Source organism: Poecilia latipinna, unplaced genomic scaffold, assembly GCF_001443285.1.
Source record: "Poecilia latipinna isolate Pla-1442-1.1 unplaced genomic scaffold, P_latipinna-1.0 Scaffold359, whole genome shotgun sequence".
In the NCBI taxonomy this organism is placed as follows: domain Eukaryota; kingdom Metazoa; phylum Chordata; class Actinopteri; order Cyprinodontiformes; family Poeciliidae; genus Poecilia; species Poecilia latipinna.
In genome coordinates this window covers 88821-111764 of record NW_015112975.1, presented here as the reverse complement: position 1 = coordinate 111764, position 22944 = coordinate 88821, and the positions used below count along the sequence as shown (strand labels likewise).

The window sequence follows — 22944 nt, the reverse complement described above, 5'->3', positions numbered from 1 at the left end:
TTCAATCAATGGCCTATTTTAAAACTTTTTTTCATATATAAGGCGCACCGCATTATAAGGCGCATAGAATAGACGCTACAGTCGAGGCTAGAGTTACATTATGCATCCACTAGATGGAGCTGCACTACAGGGAATGTCAACAAAACAGTCCGACTCCGGTCGGTTAGGAGAATCTTCCGCGACTGGGCCGGGGCGTGGCCGGACGATGGTCACCCTTCTCCGTTCGCACACAGCATGTTCGTGGAGAATGTGGTGCTAAATGACCTGCAGACGACCTGATTATAGACGGTCGGTAGGTAGATAGGTCAGTCAAACTTTATTAACAAACCAGCGTTCTGACAACTATCCCAGCATGCACCGAGCGCTTCTTCTATGGGCGAAAATGAAGTCGGCGACTGCTTACCATAGTTGCTAGACCTGTTGTGGCTCAATATTGGTCCATATATAAGGCGCACCGGATTATAAGGCGCACTGTCGGCTTTTGAGGAAATTTATGGTTTTTAGGTGCGCCTTATAGTGTGGAAAATACGGTACTTAAAGGTTCTTGAGTTCTTTCTGTATTCCATAGCTTTTTGTAGATAGGGTTTGGCTCAAATTAGATCGGCAAACAGATAAAGATGTAAAACATTAACTGAAAAAAGGCAACTGAATGACAAAAAAAGCTATGTAGCTAGCTTAACATAACAGAAAAAGTCCCGAGCTGCGATTTATCCCCATTCTTCCTAGCTCTTTCTTGCTAACTGTAATACCTTCCATGTTTGAGACAAGATGAATTACTAAAAACAACTGATGAGTGCACAGAACACACAGTGTGCTGAGAGAAATAACCATACTATCTATTTGCTGTTGTCCCAAATGAACTGGCATGCTAGATGACAACGTGCTTTCTCCAGATTTACAGTTTTTGAAACAAATAAACAGATTACATAAGTGAAAAAAAAAAAGATTCACACCCAGACAAAACTCGCAGGCTGATGTTTTGTCAGATTAATAATCTATTGTGAATGGATATAAATTTAGAAACCCAGTGCAAACCCAAGAAGTGCAAAAATAAAAAAAAATAAAATAAAATTAATAACCCAAGAGGAAGAACACACAGAGCTTCGCACATGCTTTTATCTCACCGTTTGTGCTATATTCCACCATACACAATGCACATCACATATCCTAAGAGCATAATGGAAAATCCTTTATCAGATTTGTGATGAGAAAAAGCACCACATTTACCTGCCTGTACAATTCGCCCTGAATCCTTAAAGTGGATTGATTTTCTGCTGCACACAGCATTAACATTTTTTCTCACCGAGATCATTTTTTCCTTGTTGTATTAAGGACCTGATATTTGCTACTGCTCTATTCATTCCCTGAACTGTCTGCATTCGAAATGCACACAATGAAAACCATGCTTGTGTCAGATGTTTTCCACCACTTGAAGTGTTGTTTCAGCCATGTTGAGGTGACTGTTCATATAGATGTTCATGAATAAATTGTTGTGAATGTTCTATAACTTTAAATGTCAGAATAATAAATGTTTAATCATACATCATTATTTTCTTTTTGATTTTTATGTTGACAATCATCCCTTTTGTCTTTCGCAGCAGGTGTCTTGACTTTTCCAGCTTGTCTTTATAAGCTGCTCAGTCTTTCAGCACTTTAGTCACGCTCTCATCGAGCTTTAGCTGCCCAGCCTGATAAGATACATGTCTTTGTCTCTTGATGCTTTCTTAGTTTGAATATACAGTTGATATGCTGCAATGATCAACTGCAACAACTTCATACACCGAGATGGATGAGCTCTAGCTACAAAAGTATGAGCTACAATGTTAAGGCCAACTGGTAAAGTTTTCAGATATCCTCAGAGCTAGACAGTGTGACCAAACCTAATATTTTTCTTAATTTGGGTTAAATGTAGACTAATGTTTTGTAGAGTCAAATCTTTTTGACTCTATGAAGGGTTAAAGAGTTTTCATTGTACAGCACTGCCCAAAACATACACATGATAAAACATGGTGGGGGCAACATCATAATCTGGAGTTAGTTTTCTTCTAATGGAACTAAAGAACATAGAAGTTTTTGCTTAAAGAGGTACCGGTGTACTTCAGAAAATAGATGGCATTATAAGTCCGTTATGCAGAAAGATTAAAGCAATATTTCAAGATATAAGCCAGGAAGTTCCAAACAAATGGACAATGATAAAATCAAACAGGAAAATATGACTTGCCTCTCTTGAGCCACTTAAGCCAGGTCCTCCAAAGTGTTCCTAGGTCAGCCAAGAAACACAGTCCCTCTGGCATGTCTTCCTTTGGTCGATATAATAGAACTGAATGGAATTTTGTTGGATTTTAGTTATTTAGTAATTAACGTAGTACGAGCAGGCATAACCAGTGACTAGGATAAATTAACAGATCTAGAGTCCAGCACAAATATAACTTTTATCTTTGATAGTAGAAATCATATCGGGGTCAGTACCTGAAATAAGGAATAAGGAAATTGCTTTAAGGCTCAAATTCATCATAACTGGTTACAGTTAACCAGCTCCTCTTTCCCTCCACATAACGAAACTGATTGATTGCAGGTGTGCACACCTGCAGTTTCCCGCCCTCCGATGGGACTGAAAATCCTGCTCTGCTGCTCCCTCTGGTGGCAGTCTCAAAATACACATGCACAACTCCCCTGGCATCTTGACAAAAATATTTTTCAAATCAGTTTGGAATTGTTTTAATATTTCAACAAACGAATGTTCCAGCTGTACCTAAATGCAGGATCAGCAGCTGCACTTTGGGGGAAAATCCAGTCTCATCAAATGAGATTGCTCAGACTTGCACTTTATAAAATTTAGAGAATTTGAGCTGATTGGGTGCTACAGGTAGCCATTGGGATCAAATCATGTTTCTCCTGTATTGCTCATGCCTAAAAAAAAATTCCTGCCAATTATTCTGGAATTTAGCATGCAAGATATACATTTGGTGGAGCTTAAATGGGAACAATTCAGTCTGATTTAATGTCAGACAGTAAGAGAAAGAGGCTGTCTTTTCATACAGTTGAGGAAGACAGTACAAACAAATTCGTAAAGCTATTACTCTCTGCATTTTTCCATGGGGTTTATTGGAATTATTGAGCTGAATTCTTCATTAAATCCACTGAGCTGAAATTATTTGCTGTTTGCATCGCACCATAGCAACAAAATCTGTTCTGTCTCCTAGATTTTCATTGCAAACGCATTGTATTCCAGAGTGAGCCTCTTGTATAAGCACTCTTGCAAAGAAAGGACCTATTTCAAAAGATGCTTTCTGAATAGTAAGCATCCCACTTCCTCTATTTGCAATGTAGATGTTGCTGTGTGTTCTTGCGCACTATCGAATTGTTTTCTTAATCGTTTCCTTTGTGCCAAGAAGTAAAGAAAACAGATTGTGTCTGAAGAGCATTGGAAGTGCTGTTGACCCCTGGTCACAGCAGCAACATTAGGACTGCCAGAACAGCAGATAAAGAGCCAGATGGGTCAACCACTTCGTCCTGCTGGGATTGCTTGCACCAACATTTTCCTAAAGACGACAAATTTGGATTTCTGTTTTGGTTGCACCCTTTTTTTTTAATTCCTGCGCTTATTTTTCATCTCAAACTTAAATTAAGATGACACAATGCAAAAAAAAAAAAGAAAAAAAAAAAGAAGCAGACATTTGCCTACATATTTACTGTGTGGTACATTGATATTCTCTGTGCATGTTTATTGTTTGTCAAATTAAAGAACTGCAAATTACAAAAGGTGTAAACCTGGAAATAGGCTTGTTTTATTTCATACATCAGCAGCAGATTTCTTCATTAATGTGAAGATGTTCAGAATTCTTGGGGACAATAAAAAAAAATTCTGTTATAAATATGCATGCAGTGAAGCTGCAACATAATAAGGACCTGGTGAAAAACAGGACGCAGGGAGGCGGCTGAAAGATGAGGCGCAGGCCCTGCGGAAAAAATGTTCCCCTAGCAGAAATTGGTTTAATTAATAGGACATTTTACATAATGATTACAGTGTAATTGCACCGACTAGCAGAGTGTCATTAAATATATCCTTGCTCCTTTACAACACCCTCCAGCTAAAAATAATGAGTTACATTGGAAATCACTATGCAACAGGTTCATAAATAACATTTAAACCCATACAAGGCAAGTACTTATAAATAATAAATATTTGCCTTTTGTAATTGAAGAAAAAATGACTGCCGCCTTTCTTTCTGCTACCACACACCTCTTTGTTCTGTTGTAAGCCTTGGAAAGGAGATTTTCCCCATTTTTTTCCCTTCTTGTAAGTACTGAATAATTTATTTGCTGGCTAATAGTCAACACTGTCAACACCCGGTGGTGAAAATATACCTGTGTCCAGATAAATTCAGCAGCAGGCTGCAAAGTGATTATTCCCTGCTTCCAGATATTTTGTTGGATGCAATCCCTGTATACACTGCAGTAAATCACAGACTTCCAATTACTTTCCTCCATAAAACAAGGCTTGTATTCAAATCAGGCCACAAAAACGAGGGACGGAGATGGGACAACTGAACCCAAGCAAGCCTGGGGGCGCTGAATGAACATGAACATTCAAGTGTGCGCGCATCTGTCTTTGTGGAGAGTCCAATTTGTTTCTTAACTTATTTTTCTTTTATCTAAAGGTGACATTGGTCCACTATACATTCTTAGCCATTTTTCTTTATGAAAAGATTTTCACTGATTCAGAATATGAATACTCATACAGTTTTTTGTTTTTTTTCATTCTGTTGAAAAAAGAGAATCCCAAATTTATATTGTTGAAAAGTGCAACAAAAGAAACTTTAACTAATGCCATGTTGAACTGAGTAACCATTCTCAGGGGACTGTTTTGATTTAAGTGGACCAGTCATTTATAGTAAGAGAAAGTCTTTGAAGTGACTTACCAATGTAGTTACCTTTATTTTTTTAAACAAGTCATATAGTATATAGTAACTACAGATCATTTTAATTTTGATGCAGTTCATTAGTACCAAGCTAAATTTTTAAAAGATTGTTTTACAATAAAACAAAATCTGAAAAATGTCTTGCACATTTGCTGGTACTTACTTTGCTCCGTGCAGTCAACTGTCTTCACTAGTTGCCAATTTAGTGAGTAGAATCCATCCATGTTTAATTTAATTTCAATTTATAAACTGGGGATCTTTAATAAAGTATCCAGGTCAGGAACTTAGCTAGATAGAGACACTAATCCGAGGTCATTTGCAAATTAACAGGACAAATGGCCATTTATATATGTGTATTAAACTATTCTGTTCTCCTTCACACACATTAAACCTCCATTGACCTTGTTGTTGTTTGTACATTACAAATCTCTTTTGTCAAGGCTCCTGTTCTCCATATCATGCTTGTCCCTATTAACCGGCTCAGGTAGTATCATCATGCACGCAGAGACTCCTCAATTCGTTTTTGATCAGTTCCTCTGTAGGCTGTTGGACAAAGAACATTTAGGATGCTTTCCTTGCTGCTCGTCTCCCTGCCACTGACTTCATTAAGCAACCTGCTTTCATTCAAATTCACACACACACACACAACAAAGCGCTTCTCTTTCATACCTATGATCCGACAGCGGAGAACATCCAAGGGTTGCATCTGTGCAGAATGCATCAATAACCGTGGAAACTAAAAGGCCTTGTCAGGAACGGGGAGTTGTCGCAGGCGTGGAAATGATTCTACCCGATGCTCATCTGAAGTGCAATCAGCCCATAATCTGAGAATACATCAGACCTCAGTGACATGGAAATTTCCTGCTCCTCCGATCTCATTTTCAAATGTAGTAATCACAGAGAGAGGCGCTCAGCCTCACCAAAATGTATAAATAATTTTCATTCAAACATATTAACAGTCAAAATACCAGAATCCATCATGGCTATGAAGAGAGCTCCTTACAAAGCAATCAAGGCCTCTGCATGTGTTCTTTGTCTTTGGCAGCTGAGAGACAAGGCTCAGATTACTTGAGCGAGCCCTGTTTTGCATAATGGCCTACTCCCTTGGTGCTTTTAAACTTCCTTGTCAATCCATTACAGTTACCAAGCCCAGCTTCCTGCCTGGCTTTAATACAATGCTTCCTTGGTGAGAAGATCTGAATGAGGTCTTAAAGACCATTTTATTAAGGCATGCATGTCGTCATCCATTCATCTTGCCTAACCAGCAGACACATTTATGTTCCATGGACAAGTTACCTACCATCATCTTCAAAGAGCAAAAACTTGCCCTTTTTATATTACTGGGAAAGCCATGGATTTTGGAGACCAGTTAGAAGGTGAAGTAATCAACACTTTTGATTTTGACCTTTCACATTGACCTCTCAAGCTGAACCGCTGATGAGAAGCTTTCTAAAATTAGTAAATGTTCTTCTGACTTCCTAAGCTGTTGTACAGTTGTATGTGTTATTTTAAAACTAACATTATTATGACCAATGCTGCTGTTGACATGCTACAACGACAACCTCTGCAACTAAGGAAGTGTAACGTTAATATTTCTTCCTCCCATCAACTGGTTACTGTGGTTACTGAATGCCTGTTTATGTCTAAGTGATCATGTTGCATCTAACAATTTTCTCTGAGAAATTATTGGCTTAATAGAGTTTGGGGAACTTTAGGACAGTATAGTAGACTTGGTTTGGTTGGTTTATTTGGTTTATTTGGTTTCATTCATACAATAAGGTATTATGGCTAATGCAGATTTAAGGAAAAAATTTAATTGGCCACAGAGAAGTACACAAAGAAAAGTTTTTTTCTGGAAATTACACTCTTTGATTTTTTTTTAATTCTCAAAATTGAGTGAAGAAAATGACAATTTTTCCCGATTGCTGAAATACATTTTTGACATTAAGAATCTCTGATATTGCAAAGTGAAAAATTTAAAGAAACATTTTTAACGTTTTTAGAAATAATAAGGTAGGACATTTACAATAAAAAGTAACAGAAGTCCTCTAGGATTGAGGTGGTAAATTTGGGTGATGGACATCTGGAAATTTTACAAAGTATTTTAATTCTTTTGTGTCCTGTTTCAGAGAAAATAAAATCAAAGCTCGAGCAGAGTTTGTCAAAAGGCATGTGGGAGACTATAGAAATAATTTGAAAACAATCAGGGGAGTGTCCTGAAGTGGCCTCGTTAAAGCTCAGACCTCAACTTGAAAAGTTTTTGCAAGGACAAGTGGCGGAAAATTGTAGAATCCAGATGTGCAAGCCTCATTGAGACCTAGCCACACAGACCTGAAGGAAGTGAATATTTATGCAGCCACATATTTTATGTTTCATATTTTTATTTAATTGTCTTTTTTTTTTGTAGAAATCAGTTTTCACTTTAACATCAAAGAAGGTTTTATTTGGTAATTTGTCAAAAAAGCCAGATTCTGTTAAAGATTGTAAAAGCAATAAAAAGGGAAGAAAACCAGGGAGTGAATATTTTTCCACAGACTTTGTATGGACCTTAAAGTAGCAGATAGTTGCTACAAAGATTTCCAGGCCTAAAATATTAGGAGATGGAAAAAATGGATGGAAGTGTTCCCGAGTCTTACTTCTAAAAACACTTTTGGCCAATTTAGCTGAAACACAACTTTATGCCTGGGCTTAGACTTATTGTTTTGCCACAGATAGTGTCATAAGTTCAACACATTTATGTCTAGAAATGCAAAATGGCAACAAATCAAGCATAACACTATCTCATTAAAGTTCAGCAAAAATATCCCTTTCTTCATGCTAGAGGAGAAAGAGGATGTTAGCACTATTCACAGGAGGCGAAAATTAAGGCAGTTTAAATTTGGAAGCCACCCGAGCTTGACAGGACATGGGCTGCAGTTTTATGTCCCATCATTTATCAGCAGTTTATATTTTCTATGACCGCATTGTCTCTTTCAGGAACCCTCGGAATCACACCAGCTGTAAAAACCGCCACCCTGCATTGTCCCTCTCAAACGCTAATGTTTGCATAACAGCTTGAGTCTCTTAATGATCCACACACACTTCTGTATAACATATTTCTTTCTAATATTGTTTTAAATGCTTTCCTTTTCTGAGCAACACAGTTAGGGTCAGTGAGGGTGGAATCCTTAAAAAAATAGATGACAAATGAAATATTCTTAAGATGGCATAAAGCTAGTGAGCGAAGTGAGCGAAGGCCTTTATAGTTGGTGATAAAGCACACTGAGGCAAGGCAAACACGCATGGATCACAACTCTTTTCATTACAATACTATCAGCATCCCTCCATTTCCCACTATCAGCTTTAAATGTTAAAACCAAGACTTTTACGTAAAGTTCCATAATAAAAAGAATAATAATGACTTTCCCTGTGCCAACTGATTAATGGGATGGATACTAGTTTTTTGCAGTGAGGAGTCCAAAATATTTCCACCCAAAACTTAGCTGAGTCGGGAAATGCAGTATGGTCAGTCTATATATATATATATATATATATATATATATATATATATATATATATATATATATATATATATACACACACTGCTCAAAAAAATAAAGGGAACACTCAAATAACACATCCTAGATCTGAATGAATGAAATATTCTCATTGAATACTTTGTTCTGTACAAAGTTGAATGTGCTGACAACAAAATCACACAAAAATCATCAATGGAAATCAAATTAATTCACCAATGGAGGCCTGGATTTGGAGCCACACACAAAATTAAAGTGAAATGTTCCATGTTTTTTGAGCAGTATATATATATATATATATATATATATATACATACAAAAATATATATATATATATTGTTCCCTTTATTTTTTTGAGCAGTATTAATTCACAAATGAATACTTAGTCATTTAAATTTTATTTTTAGACGCATTTCTTCTTCTATATCTATATAAAAATGTTAGTTTAAGCATGCAAGAATGCATTTCCATATTAATTCAAGTTAAAGAAAATTAAAGTTAAAGTAATATATAATGTTTGTTTATTAAAACTAAAATAAATGTCAGTAAATGTGGCTATTTTATGTTTACCCTTTCTTTATATTTCATTCAATCTTGCCCAAAGTGTCTAAAATTTATTTTCCTACAGCACAAAACGTTATTAGAATACATTTCATCTTTAGTCTCTTTGTTTTTCTTAATGTTTTTCTTTTCATCTATAAAGCTAATCAGGCAATTGTGAACACCCATGCAAACATCCAGAGCCATTTATTTTTATGAACTTCACTTATTTCATCAGACTCTTTTATCAGATGGCAATGTGTAAAATTATTTAGATTTTTGTTTCTTATTTTTCTTCTATGCTCTTTTTGTGCCCGGAGCAAAGAGGTCAACAAAGAGTTATAGCTCAGTGATCTGCAGTGGTTAAGTCTCTGAGATTCATAGACAGCTGCAATGATAAAGTTCAGTCCAGCAGAATTGCTAGTAGTGCAATAACAGGAAGAGAGGGTCACAATAAAGTTTAGTTTAATGACAAGAACAAATAACTTTAACATTTGGTGGGGTGCACTCAACCCTTTCTCTGGGATCACATCTGATATATCAGCAGGCAACTGGCCGTGACTGCTGGGCGATTGTGCTTGGCACTCTGGCACTGGTGATGCATGCAGGGTCTCGTGGCAGGTGTCCATTTTATAGAGTTATTCAGTTGGAAATGCTGCACTCTGGCGAAGGCTTGGGATGGGAAGGAGTGCCTGGGTAGATTATAGTCATAGCACAGCTGGCAGCTCCCGGGCTCTCCATGCACAACACCGGCCTCCAGCTAACTTTTAGCCTGTAAAAAACCAACAGCAAGTTTTTGAGGAGAATATCAAGAGAAGAGGCAACACACAAAAATCTGCACACACAAAAAAAATATGAAAACAAAGTAGGAATTTAAGTTGTTCAGCTCCTGGTCTTTATTCGTCCTGCTGGTAGATGTAGTGGGACATATTAAGGTCTCTCTTGTAAATGACATCTTGGACCTCAATGAGACAACCTGTATAAATAAAGGAGAAATAAAAATATAAAAAAAATAAACATTTTTATTTTTTCACTTATCTGATTCGGAACTACAAGGATTTAGATTTTGAAATACATATGTGACAAAACAAATTCATAATACCACTGAGTTAAAAACAATACATTGTATGAAAATATTGCTACTAATGTAACATCTTTTTACTATTTCTAATATTGCTTAGTACTAAAAATAAATTCACCTCTTCATCCCTCATTCAACTCTTTGTTCTAGATTCTTCTGCTGTTGAAGTATTTTTTAATAACGCTGCTCGTATGATTTTAAAAAATATGTAGCAGTCAAAAGATCTTTTGCACACTGGCTGTCCAGTAGGTGGCAGTGTGTGGAATGACACACTGGAGTTCAATTAACAGGTGTGAATGGATATGCCGTCCCCATGCAGGCAGAATTGATTCTGAATAAATATATGTAGATCTAAGAAATGAACTGAAAACATTTTTAAAAAGTCAAAGAAAATATTATTTCTTTATATGACTTGGAACAAGGTAGTGTGTTTTTTTAGCTCAACAAATTCGAGGTTCAGGATTGAATTGAACTGTGAAAGACTGGATCTGAATTAGATTTTGTACAGTGCCTCAGAAAATATTCAGCACTTCACTTTTTCTACATTTTATTTTAAAACCTCGTTCCAAATTGCATTAAATTGTTTTTCCTCAAAATTCTACACACAAACACCAAATTATGTCAATGTTGAAAAATGTTTCAGATTTTTTGCTCATTTATTAATAGAAAACCGACAGATCACATTTATGCAACATATTCACAACCTTTGATTAAGACTTTGTTGATCCACCTTTGGCAGAAATTACACCCTCAATTCCACAATCTTAGCATACAACTTATCTTTTGACAGTTTCTCCTATTCTTCGTTGCAGTTTTTCTCAGTCTCCATCAGGTTGGATGGGAGACATCCATCAGCCATTTTCAGACCTGGGTTGGTCCAAACTTCTCCCATTTACGAATGATGGAGGCCGCTGAGTTCACTGAGACTTTCAACGCAGAAGAAATATTTCTGTATCCTGCCACAGCTTTGTGCCTCAGACCAATCCTGTCTGATCGTTGTACAGACAGTTCATCTGAGTTCATGCTTGGTATTTCACTCTGACATTTACTGTCAACTGTGGGAACCTTACTTAGACAGGTGTGGACTTCCCAAATCAAGTCCAATCAACTGACTTTACCACAGCTGGAAAGTGGAAACAGCTCAATTTAAGCTTTCTGTCAAAGGTTGTGAACATTTATGTGAATGTGATTTCTTGGTTTTCTGTTTTCTATGACTTTCCAAAAAATATTGTCACATTGTCGTAATGGGGTATTTTTTGTAATAATTTTGTGGAAAGAGATTAATTTAATATAATTTGGAAAAAGGCTAACATAAAATGTAGAAAAAGTGAAATACTGTGATTACTTTCTAAATGCACTGTAAATGTATTAAAAGTGTGCTGAAACCTATTTTTGACCAAATTTGAAAGCATGTAAATGTAATTTAATTGGATCATATCTTGTGATGTAAAATGAGATGACATTTGTCATGAATATGGTCACATAAAAAAACTGAATTAGAATAAACTTTTTTTCTTTTTTCTTTTTTTTTAACTTTTGGTATATTTTTAAGCAAAATTTGATCAATAAAGGAATTAAGCATGTTTGTCTTTGCTGGAGCTCTATTTTTTTCTGCCGGCAAATTAATGTTAAGCTTGTCTCACAAGCTGTTCTGTTTCACATCAACATGTTAACAACAGGAGCATGCACAGAGCGCTGATGAGAACATTTTATGGATCATAACAATATTCAATTTGCTGCCACAGCACCCTTTGACAGGGTATTTAGCCTCGGTGAGTGATGGGCGCTGATGGCCCTGAGGTGTTGCTGATGGCTGCATGGGTTTGCTGGGCAGCTGCTGGTTTTTGGTGCTGGATCAGGGAGTTCAGGCTGGCGGCCATATTTTCAAAATCAGCAGGAGATCAAGCCACTGGAGGACTGATGATGAAATACAACATGCACAAATAAGGTTTTAACACCTTACGTCGTTTTACATACTTAAATATTTTTAGCTTTAAAAATGTCAATCATGTTACTCTCTGTTACGACTTCTGCACTACTCCAAGTTGCCGTATTTCAAGTTTATAAAACCGATTTATGATCGCCATTGTTGAACGTAGGCCTCATATGCAGATTCATTTGAGGGATCATTATCCAGAAAGAATGTGGGAGACAAAGTGAAGACAGGCTGGTGACAAATGATCAGGCGGATAATAGGCTGGAAGACACACTTACCATGCTAACAACACGGAACGCAGAATGGACGCGCCCCCTGTCGAAAACAAACAATGTGCTTCCAATCTATCATCGTTGATCCACGTCATCATTACCCCTCGATGGCCGCACGGACATCAACATGACAATGCAACATGCAGAGGCGACATCAGGGAGAGAGATTATTATCATAGAAAATGCAGCACAAATCTCTTCTGGAGTATAATAGCTAGTGTGGAGAGCAGCAAACAAACAGATTTATGTCTCTGAAGAGGCAGCTTGGCTGAGCAGTGCGTGTGCACATGTATGTGTCTTTGCCTCAGTGCCTATTTGGAAAAGCTTAGCAGGTGAAATGTTGTGTTAATTCTGTACAGGTTGGGCTAATGTCAAGCCCCCGGGTCCTTTTCTGTTGGCAGGTCGGCTGGTGATTAGAGATATAATTAAGAGCAGTTTTGACACAGGCACCGTCCTCCAGCTCCTCCACTGGCCCCCCGGAGCACTTCCCATCTCTGTTTATGGGGCTTCTTCCATTATCTGCCAACAAAAGGAGCCCGCCATGCACAAAACCCCAGCTGGCTCTGACGGGGAGTACACAGCTCCTCTCTGGCGACAATAAAAAGAAACTTGAGTTTAAACAAAAAAAGTTACACCATATTTGCTCAAACTAACTATGATGAAAGGCAATGAAGACAAGGGATCCTCATGTAGGCATCAATATAAATATTACTGGAAGGTCAATTAATATGTAAATTAACTCCTCCATTTAATTAGCTATTTAACTATTTTCCAAGGCAGGGACATATTAAATCATGCTTAAAGACCCCTCTAACTAGCCTCCTGACAATAGTGCTAGGGAGTCGTGGGCTCATAAACTACCGGCTTGACCTATAAAGAGCCCCGAGTCTGCTAATTCCATCTCAGCCTAATTTTATGACTTGCATAAAATAACCATAGTGCAGCTTTGTAGCTGTTAAGAGGATATGGGTAATAAAATGGAGCTGGAGAAAGCATCAGAAATCTCCTCTTCAGTAGTGTCCTCATTTATTATTCTATTATTCTTTGCAGGGTTCCAGGCTCATGTGAAAGACAAATGACCTTATTATATTAAATAATTTGTGAGGATATTAACCGTTAATCACGCATAAACAGCATTTAAAAGGTATTGATTTTCCAGTCCTCTCAACAGCTTGTTAAATTTACGTCCAATAACATGATAATAGATAATCAGGTGAATGATACTCATTTGTAGGGGACAGGGGAAAGGTAATTGGCGCCAGTGACCTTGACTTCAACCATATTTCTTCATCCGGTTGTTTCATGACCTCCGAGCATCTTTCAGCACAGGTCAACAGAGGCTCACAGTGTTGGATGTTGTGTCCTGCTTAAGCAGTCAGACATCAGGTCTGTTTTTACTGCGGATGCACCAATCAGACTTTTCCTGGAAAATACCAATGCTGTTCTAGTACAAAGTATGTTAGGTCACATTGCCAATTCAAATTTTAAATGATTACAATTAAATTTGTCTTACAACACCTGAAAGAGAAAAAAAAAAGATTATGTAGATGAAAGGTTTGTATACAACATAAAGGAACTATAAGATTATCTCAGTTTCTGAACTTTACAGATATTCCTGATACAACGGGATGTTTTGTGGTGCAACTGTGACTCTGTCATCTTGTAACTCAAAACTTGTGGGTTCAACTCCAGCTTTCTGCTGCCTAACATCGTTGTGCCTCAAGTTGACTATTTATCTGTGCATTCTCATAGTTTTATGAGACCATTTCTGCTGCTTTAAAACAACTTAAACAAATGTTTGTAAACATATTTGTTCAGGCAAATATGTTTGCAAATCTTTACAGTGTCATTACTTTTCTATTGGATGGATTTTAGCTCATAGCAAACTACAGTGGACTTGTGGTATTTGCAGGGTTCAGGGACCGTTGCTGTCTTTGAATGACCAAAATCCATGAATAATTCAAACCCTCTATAAAACATTTATAACTGCTTATTTTACTAGTTCAAACACATGGATTAATATGGAAAGTGGAAACCATCTTAGCACTACCACAGCAGCTAAAATCTGCTGTCTTCCTTATCTCTACTTTCAGGGTTTCAGCCAATCAGCAGCAAGGAAAATGAATGGTTCGCCTAGATTGGCTGCTTTGCAAACGGCAGTCAATGGCGTGTCAACAAGCATTGCACCTAGGTATTCCAGCTGAGGTGTAGTTTGTCTTTATATTTTTAGAAAAAAATATCAGCAAATACTTTGAAGTGGCAACTCTGTAAATATTTAAATGTGACTATGCCTGGGTCCATTGTAATCTGTTCCTGTTCTAGTATGGAGTATTTTGAGAACTATACTGAATCGTCTTGAGTTTGGCATACATTTGTGTTAAGTTCCCTTCAGTCAACAAGTACCAGAACCTTCCATTGTAATTACAATTATAAGTCTTTTGAGGTATGTCTTTAAAAGTTGTGCACATTTAGTGAATTAAATTGTTGACCTTAACTGGATCCTTCTAACACATAACTATGATTTGAACTGTTTCATTATGGCTCTGGTTGTATGTTGAGGGTATTTGTCCTGGTCTAAGGTGAACCTCCTCAAGTCTATTGTAGCTTTTCTTTTTCCTGGATTGCCTGAATTCAGCCCCATCCAAAATCTTCACTCTCCCTGAAGAAGAAAAGAAAAAATCTTAATTAGAACAGTATCTATGTGAAGGTTAAATGAAACAACTGGACTTATTTCACTGACGAGTCCAGTGAAATAAGTTACATGACTGCATTTAGTGATACGAGATTAAAAGAACTAAACAGAAATGCAAACCTTTCTTATAAAAACAGTGTATGATTATCCTTCCACTTCATACTCACCGTCAGTCTAGTACACAAAATCCAACCAAAATGAACTGAATCTTGCATTTACCAAAAGAAGTTCAAAGGTTATCAACAGTTTTGCAAAGTAGGGAATGTTAGCCCTCCGAACCACAATTATAGTTCTACTTTTCGACTTAATCTGAAGCAACAAAGTTCTGTGTGAAAAGTTTCCTCGTTTCCTAAACTTCATCAGAGGCATCACTCTCTGCTTGGCACTGCTGACAGCTGTATTCTGATCTCCATGATTACTTTTTTGATGCAGTTTTTCCCCCCATCTTTGTGTGTGCGCGCCAGGGATTTCTATATGTCTCCTGACCGCCTGCAGATACCATTTAGATTTGAAAAGTCCTCTAAGTTGCTGTTGGGGAAGCAACTTGCCACAATAATAAATTTGCAGCAGGAAGGAGAGAATAGCAAGTGGCATGCAAATCTGTCTTGGTGTCCCTTTGGGCCCTGGTGTTCACTCCGGGAGAAAATGAAGCCATGCTGTGCCAAACACTGTCTCTCTTTCTCCCAGGCTTAATGTTAATTTCAGTGGAGAGACAGCCAAATAGGGTGTCAACTGGTCTTTTTTTCTCCAGCCACACAGGCACAGGGAGGCTTGTTCAGTAGATGGATATGTGAGAGAATGGACTCACACTGCCTACTTGACACAGACTCTCTTGATTCATTATGACAGGCCAATCTTTTATTAGCCTCTGCTTCGTATTCAAACCCCATCGCAAAAAATAGTGAAAAACTGAAATTTTTTCTGCATGAAGCCAGAAGATTTATTAAGCAGCACCTCCTCCTGACCCCATCATCTGAAGGCTGATAATTATTTGCTTCTTATTTGTGTTCAGATCTTGTTATCAAGGTCTTATTTGATATCCCTGTCAACTCCTGCACCATTGAGAGATAACCACACACACCCCTGCGGCTTGCAAATGATTATATAATGAAAAAAAAAAAAAAGCAGGTACAGTTGGGCTTTCACTTTGTACTTTCATCACTGTTCAAGCGACAGCATTTAAATGATGGCTCTGTAGTTTCAGCAGATTTTAGAACAGTAAAGAAATCTAGAGTTGATGGTAATATAATTCAGTTACTTCATAGTAGCCTGGCTTTCACACTTTGAGGATGACCACAGATAAGATATTAACCTGATATGCAATGGTCAACTCCTCCATGTTGTTAGGTTACCTCATATACAAAATATCTGGGGTTTCAAAATGAGGATATAATTAGATTTTTAAATCTTAGCACAAAGGCAGTTTGAACACAACAAACTGACTTGTTCACTTTACTTAGACATTTACCCGAGATATCTTATTTCAAATTAAAAAGAAAAAATGTAATTTGTTTCTAAAAATCTGAATTAGGAGTAACATATAAAGTTTGATTTTAAAATAATAAAATGGCAAATGCCCTGTGTTTATATATGCATTGGCATATCAAAGTACATTGAGGATTTATACCCTTCAAAAAACAAGAAAAAGGCTTTTTTGGCATTACTGCAATCAAACTTATTTGTATCTGCTGACCAGTTTTATTTTTACAAAAACTTTGTGGTTTTAATGTTTTTTTTCCCATTTGCTGAGCTGTATGTGCCATGTGCAGATCAAGATACAGTAAACACTGCATTGAAGCTGGAACTTTAACCTGTTTTAACATATACTACTGTAAGTATTAGTTTCAAAGGTTTTGCATTAAAAAAAGAGTTGAAAAAGTGTTTCTTCTGTCAAAATGTATTTATTTTTATTTTGCCCTTTGAAATGCCATAATTTGTACAAAACAATGCTTTTTGTCTGACTGCATCGATTTTAAAATTTTGATCAGATGTTCTGATCAAATATGAGTAATTACTCAGATGACTACTTTTTACTTTTACTTGAATAAAAACAAATAAAAATGTGTTGAAGTAACATTACTTTTACTTTAATATAATTTTTGGGTACTCTACCCACCTCTGTTCAGAGGCAATGCTTTTAGAGCCGGCATCCTGAAGATCAGCAGTAACAGTGTAACTGATTCTGTGCTGGTGGATGGATGTGCTCTGGTGTTGGGCAAGAGGGGTAAACTGTATTGATTCTGATCAAGTCTCATTTTTGTAAGCAGACGGCACTTCACGCTGTGTTTGGGTACCTTTTTGATGGCCTTGACAGATTCTGCTGAATGCTGTCAGAGACTATTTGGAAGGCTGGACAAGGCTGGAGGAGCAAACGGGGTGTGGAGGGAAGAAGAAGAGAAGAAACAGGAGGAAGAGGAGGAGGAACAGAGAGAAGAGCTGAAAGGAAAAGGAGGAGGGAATCTGTTCATCTCAGTGCAGCCTGGTGACAATTGCTTCGGCCTTGGAATCAATTCCGTCTGTTTACAGACCATTTCACTGTCTTTTACCTGCAACATCACTTGTGTCAGTCTCATTAATACCCCTAGATATATAATGGTTGAATTAGCATAATGGCTGAAGCAAAACCCTGGACTGTTAGCACATAAGAAATGTCAACACGTTCTCTTCACTAACCCAATTAGAGGCCATTAACGGGCTCTCTCAGCAGCAGACATCAGCAAAGTTAAAGACAATTCCAAACAGCATCCCTCCAGCCCATTTATTCACCAGATGACCCATAGTAAATGAAATGTTAGTAAACACTCAGCCAACTTAAAATTCAGCTGGTTCATCTTCAGTCTGCAAGTGTCCTAAGCTTACAAGGTAAATTGCTTATCTGGTGTTGTCCAGATGGGACATAAAAAAAAAACAGATCCTACCAGTGTAAATCAAACACTCTAAAGATTAAACATGAACTACAATTTTTCCTTATGAAAATGTCATTACACAGCAAGATAAAAGTGAAAAAAGGTAGGCAGGCATTTGCCGATCATTGAGTCAACCATTTAAACATGCGTTTGCCATGCTTGGCAAGATTTAACAATCTCAGATGCATATTTAGTGGTGGGCTATTAACTTTTTTCAATTAATGGGTTGAAATGTTTCAAACAATCCCAGGGAGTCTGCAGGCAGCTGGTCATCTCGAAAATGTTTACAAATTAGCTCAGAGGTAAAAACAAGGTTATTTTTTAGGGCAGGTAGGAAAGATGTCTCCCAAAAGAACCTGCACTGGAGTTACAGGCAGAGTCTGTGATTGCATAACGTAGAGGGTGACATACCTGAAGATATATAATATTCCCACAATGCTACTGATTGAAAAATGGATGATTGAAAAATAACTGTACACAGTACCATGTAAAAGAAATTACAGCCCTTTAAATTGTTCACATTTTTTCATGTTACAAACACAATTACTTTTGATTATACAGCACAGACCAATGCAAAGATTTGTATAACTTTGAAGCAGGGGTTAAATTAAATATGGCTTTCAACTGTGTAGAAATACAAAATACAAAAAATGTGTCATATAATAAATGCTTTGTAGAACCACCTCTTGCTGCAACACGATTTCTTTGGGGTGGAGGTGACTGGATAAAGAACAGTTGTTGTCTTGCCACAGAACCTTAATTGAATTTTGGTCTGGAGTTTCTGGTCTCACTTCACACACTGATGTACTCTAATCTAAACTTTTAAACTGTTGTGCCTGTATGTGTCATTTTCCCAGTCAAGTGGGAAGATGTGTTCTTACACCCTCTTGCATTGCATCAAATATTTTATGTCAACCAATTTCTTGGTAGTTTTATTTCAAGAAAAACAGCATGTATCTAATAAAACAGATGATCAAGCTAGGCATGCTTTCATTAGCCTCTCCATTGCTGCCATCAGCCTACACCACACTTCAGATTTATTTGTAAATATGTATTTTTTTGTCCTCTGTTTTAATTATACAAGCAGCAGATCTATTGCACGACAGGTTTATAACATATCGGTCACTGACACAGCTACCAGGTGTTGGCTCATGTCTGCATCAGAATGCAGCCCACTGTCTGCTGCCCGGCACTCTCTTCAGCTTTGCGTCCAGGCAGCGATGATAAGTCACCCAGCCAGCCGGTATTGATTGGGGGGGTCCTCACGCCTTATACAACGGCGAGAAGGGAGGTGAATGATTGTGTTTTACAGAGAACATTATCGCTCTACTCAACGCAGGAATGCCAATGGAATTTCCTTGCTCTGGAAATGGAGACGACCACCCAGGCTGGAAGTATATGACTTGACCCACTGAAGCGCTAAGTCCAATTTGAAAGCCAAATTGTAAGGCAAAGAGCAGAGTGGGAAAAAGAGAAATGGTTACAGTTTGCCTGGTGAATTTTCTCCCTTTATCTCTGACCGTTCTACATAATACTACTCTTTCTAGAAAAGCACAAAAGCATTGGAACAAATTGCCTTTACCCGCACGTGTTCTAGTTGGCTCAACTTGAACAGAACAGGAGAAACTGTCTCCCTTTAAAGTTGGTTGGTTGGTTGGTTGGTTGTGCTGTGTGTGTCTCTGACAGACTGGTGACCCGTCCATGGCGTTCCCCGCCTTTTGACCACTGACATCTGCAAGCAGGTGTAGACAGTGAATGGATGTTTATTTAAAAAACAATAGTAAAAATGTATTTTTAAATCAACTTAATGTTATTCATGCAAATGATGAGTGTAAATGACATTCTTACCAGCACTGCACATCAGGGTATTTAAAGTCTGCATAGCTAATTTAAAGGATGAGTAAAAAGATTAGATGCTTCCATGCATTCAACCCAGAGTATGGACAAATGTATTGCTTAACACAATCTATTTATACAACTTTTCAGACCAATAGTTTTTTTGCCAAAACACTTGTCTAAGCATAGCTTTTTGTTTTTAGTAACTCTGGAAGCAGATTAGCTGAGAATCAGTCTGAAAGCTGGAGATTGCCCCAGCTGATAAAAGTTGCTCAAACGTGAAGGTGTTGTCGACTGTCTAATCTTTTCTGCAGCCTTTTTCCTCTCTAACTTCTTGACTCCTCTTGTATTCTCCCTTCTCATCTCCTCTCTCCCTCTTTTTGCTTGATCATTTTTTACCTAAATAAAGCTTGCACACTCTCAGAGTAATCAGGCAAGAGTACCCGGACCTAATAGACTCACGAAAACTCCCTTATCAGCCAGGTGCAATCTGAGGCTGCTGCCGCTTAACAAGGAATTAAACATTTTTTCTACGCTGCTGCCAGCACTCTAATTGATTGATGCTAAAAGTTTGGAAAATAAAAGCCTGGTACGTTGAATGAGGTTCTGCTTCCCAGGCCCTGCCGGACCCCACTGAGAGAGGAATCCTGGATTAGAAGTGGCAGTTCACATTTTCGGCATCAGCCAGCCCTGTCATCTTGGCCAAGCCAGGAATGCGCGTGTCGGTGTGCACGTGTGAATATGTGTGCGTGGCATGCATGCCTGCCACATCACATGGAGAGCAGCGGCTGAAAGACACATGTATTTGAAATAAGGGAATCAATAGAACACTTAATGAACAATTAGGAGAACAGCTGTAGGCCTGTCAGACACCCATCTGCACACAGATCTGCTCTGAGAGAGCAGGATTGAGAGTGAGGCCTTGCTGCAGCTCCCAGGCTATCGCCTCAGGACATGTGCAACCCCACTTTAGCCTATCTACATCCATTTTCACCTCGCCTCCCTCCCTTCGCTCCAAGCTGTGGGAGCCAGGCCTAATTTAGCCGAGCAGACCTCCATCTCCTTTCATCCCTCATCTCGCATTAGCAGGAAAACCCACTAAAGATATGGAAATGGCACAGGACATCCTTCAGGGTTGTGTCAGGGGAGGGGAGGGAGATCAATAAATTTGACAATCCATGGCATTTAATTAAAATGGCTGCCGGAAGCTAGGCAGTTTGTTTTTCTGTGTGGAACCCAGCCTGGCGATTATTGCTCAAATGAATACATAAGTATATTCATAAGCACCATGTACATTAAATCCACCTCACAGCTTGAGAGGGCTTGGAGGGGGGACCTTTCAACTTTCAACGCTGAATGAGCAACCAGACACACAAAATTAATATCTTCACTTGTGCCCCCAGTGACTTAACGTATTCTTGATGCATAAAGAGATATCCCCCCCCAACGAGGGCGCTGACAAATGAACATCGACCACAGTCAGCTCTCCTGATTTGCCAGTCTGTGACAGTGGTGACCTTATGTGCCAGTCAGGACGAAAAATAGTCAACAGTAAACGCACTCTGACAGAGGTTTTGGATAGATAGGTTCAGCCTTCATCTGGTCGTCTGACATTTTTACATGTAGATCAGCAGGCTATGACGGACAGGCATTACGGTGCACTAAGCACAAGGATCTGAGAAGGGCTTCAGTGGGTGGGCAAAGCCTGATAATTGACCTTGTACAGCCTTTCTGTCGTTCTTTATTAAAACTTCATTTAAAGAAGAACAACCCCGGGTGGGTGCTGCCGATGACTCTTTATCTCCCGTTTCCTCAGCAGCCATAATGGATTACACGGGAATCTATTATGCATTCCACACAAGGAAGAAGAAGGGCTCAAAACCTGCTTAAAAATATATTTTTAGTACTGAAAATTAATGTGTTCACACAAGCCACTGAATCATTTTAAATGTTCTTTTTTAGTATATTAGGTATATGTGTTGAAAAGACCTATATTTCAATAAGGCCATGGGCCCAGTGGTGTGAGAGTAATGGGTGTGCTAATTTATTCATGATTTTAGCTGTGTCGTTATCCCTGACATTTTTTTCTTCTTCTTCTTCTTGAACAGTGTATACTGGGTGTTTCACATCTAAATTGTTGTGCAAAACTATTATAGTAAATAACACCATAGAAATGAGACTACCGTACATAACTGTTTTGTGCAACATCTGGTACGTTAGTGCAGTTCTGTGCTTTTATGCAGATCTTTTCTGAAGTTGTAAGAAGTCATGTTACGCAAACAGCAAACATGTCAAAGCAGGCGCTCTCGGTAGGTGAGACCAAAATGGAACTTTTTTTAAAATCATACCATCAGGTTTGGACAGGTGATTTTAAAAATACAACTGGTTAAAATGACAAGCTGCTCCATTTAACATGTAATAGTATTGTAACTAATTTATTTGATTTAAAAAAAAATAATGTAACAAATCACATTTAGTTTTGTTATACTAAATGGGTGACCCTTGAATTTACAGGATGCCACTTGATAAGTAGAGACTAGAGTAACTAGTTCGATCTGATAAGGTGTATGTCTTTTTCTAAGTGGTGCAATTTTCTAATGTTGATATTTTTATAAAAGGTGAAGAAAATTACATTGCTTACTTTAATCTTGACCCAGTTTTAGATTCAAATTTTAACTTTTTTTTTAAAAAAAAAGGTTAATCTGTTGAATACTTCATATTTTTATTACTGTATTATCAGCAGGGGACAGAGTTAATATTGGTGAAAGAACACTAAAATCTAAAACTTCAAGTAAAAACGGCATTGCACAATCATAATAAACTGTATCAAAAACTAATTTTACATGTATTTTTAGTCTATTTTTTACTTCTAAAATTTTAAATGCTTTTCCTATATGCAAGTTCAGACCCTCACATTCAACTCATTAGATCTTTTGGAATATCCTCACTAGGAGACTGCACCATGTCAAAACCTAAATATTGCAAAAGATTTACACATGTCCATTTTATCACTGCTGCAGTTATCCCTGCTGTATTGTAGAGAATTAAAAAAAAATTAATAATTCTTTGCACTCTTTCAATGTGAACAGACTTGCTCACACAGCATGGCGAAGCTTTAGTATTTGTCTTGGCCAATAGTCGAATCATTGTCCACTCAAGAGTTTCAAAATACAGAATGATTATCATGTGTATAATTTTTTACAGTTCTAATTTCTGAGGTATTAAAAGGTTAGATTGGACTATT

General features: G+C 37.7%; 1 long non-coding RNA gene across 1 annotated transcript; it reads right to left on the bottom strand.

Annotated features, from left to right (window-relative positions):
• Positions 1-9428: 9428 nt before the first annotated feature.
• On the bottom strand, positions 9429-22132 carry LOC106949725 (uncharacterized). The gene is made up of 2 exons (XR_001425439.1): positions 12273-22132; positions 9429-9953 (listed from the first exon to the last, which is right to left on the bottom strand). It is a non-coding gene; the product is annotated as an uncharacterized LOC106949725 (long non-coding RNA).
• Positions 22133-22944: the final 812 nt, after the last annotated feature.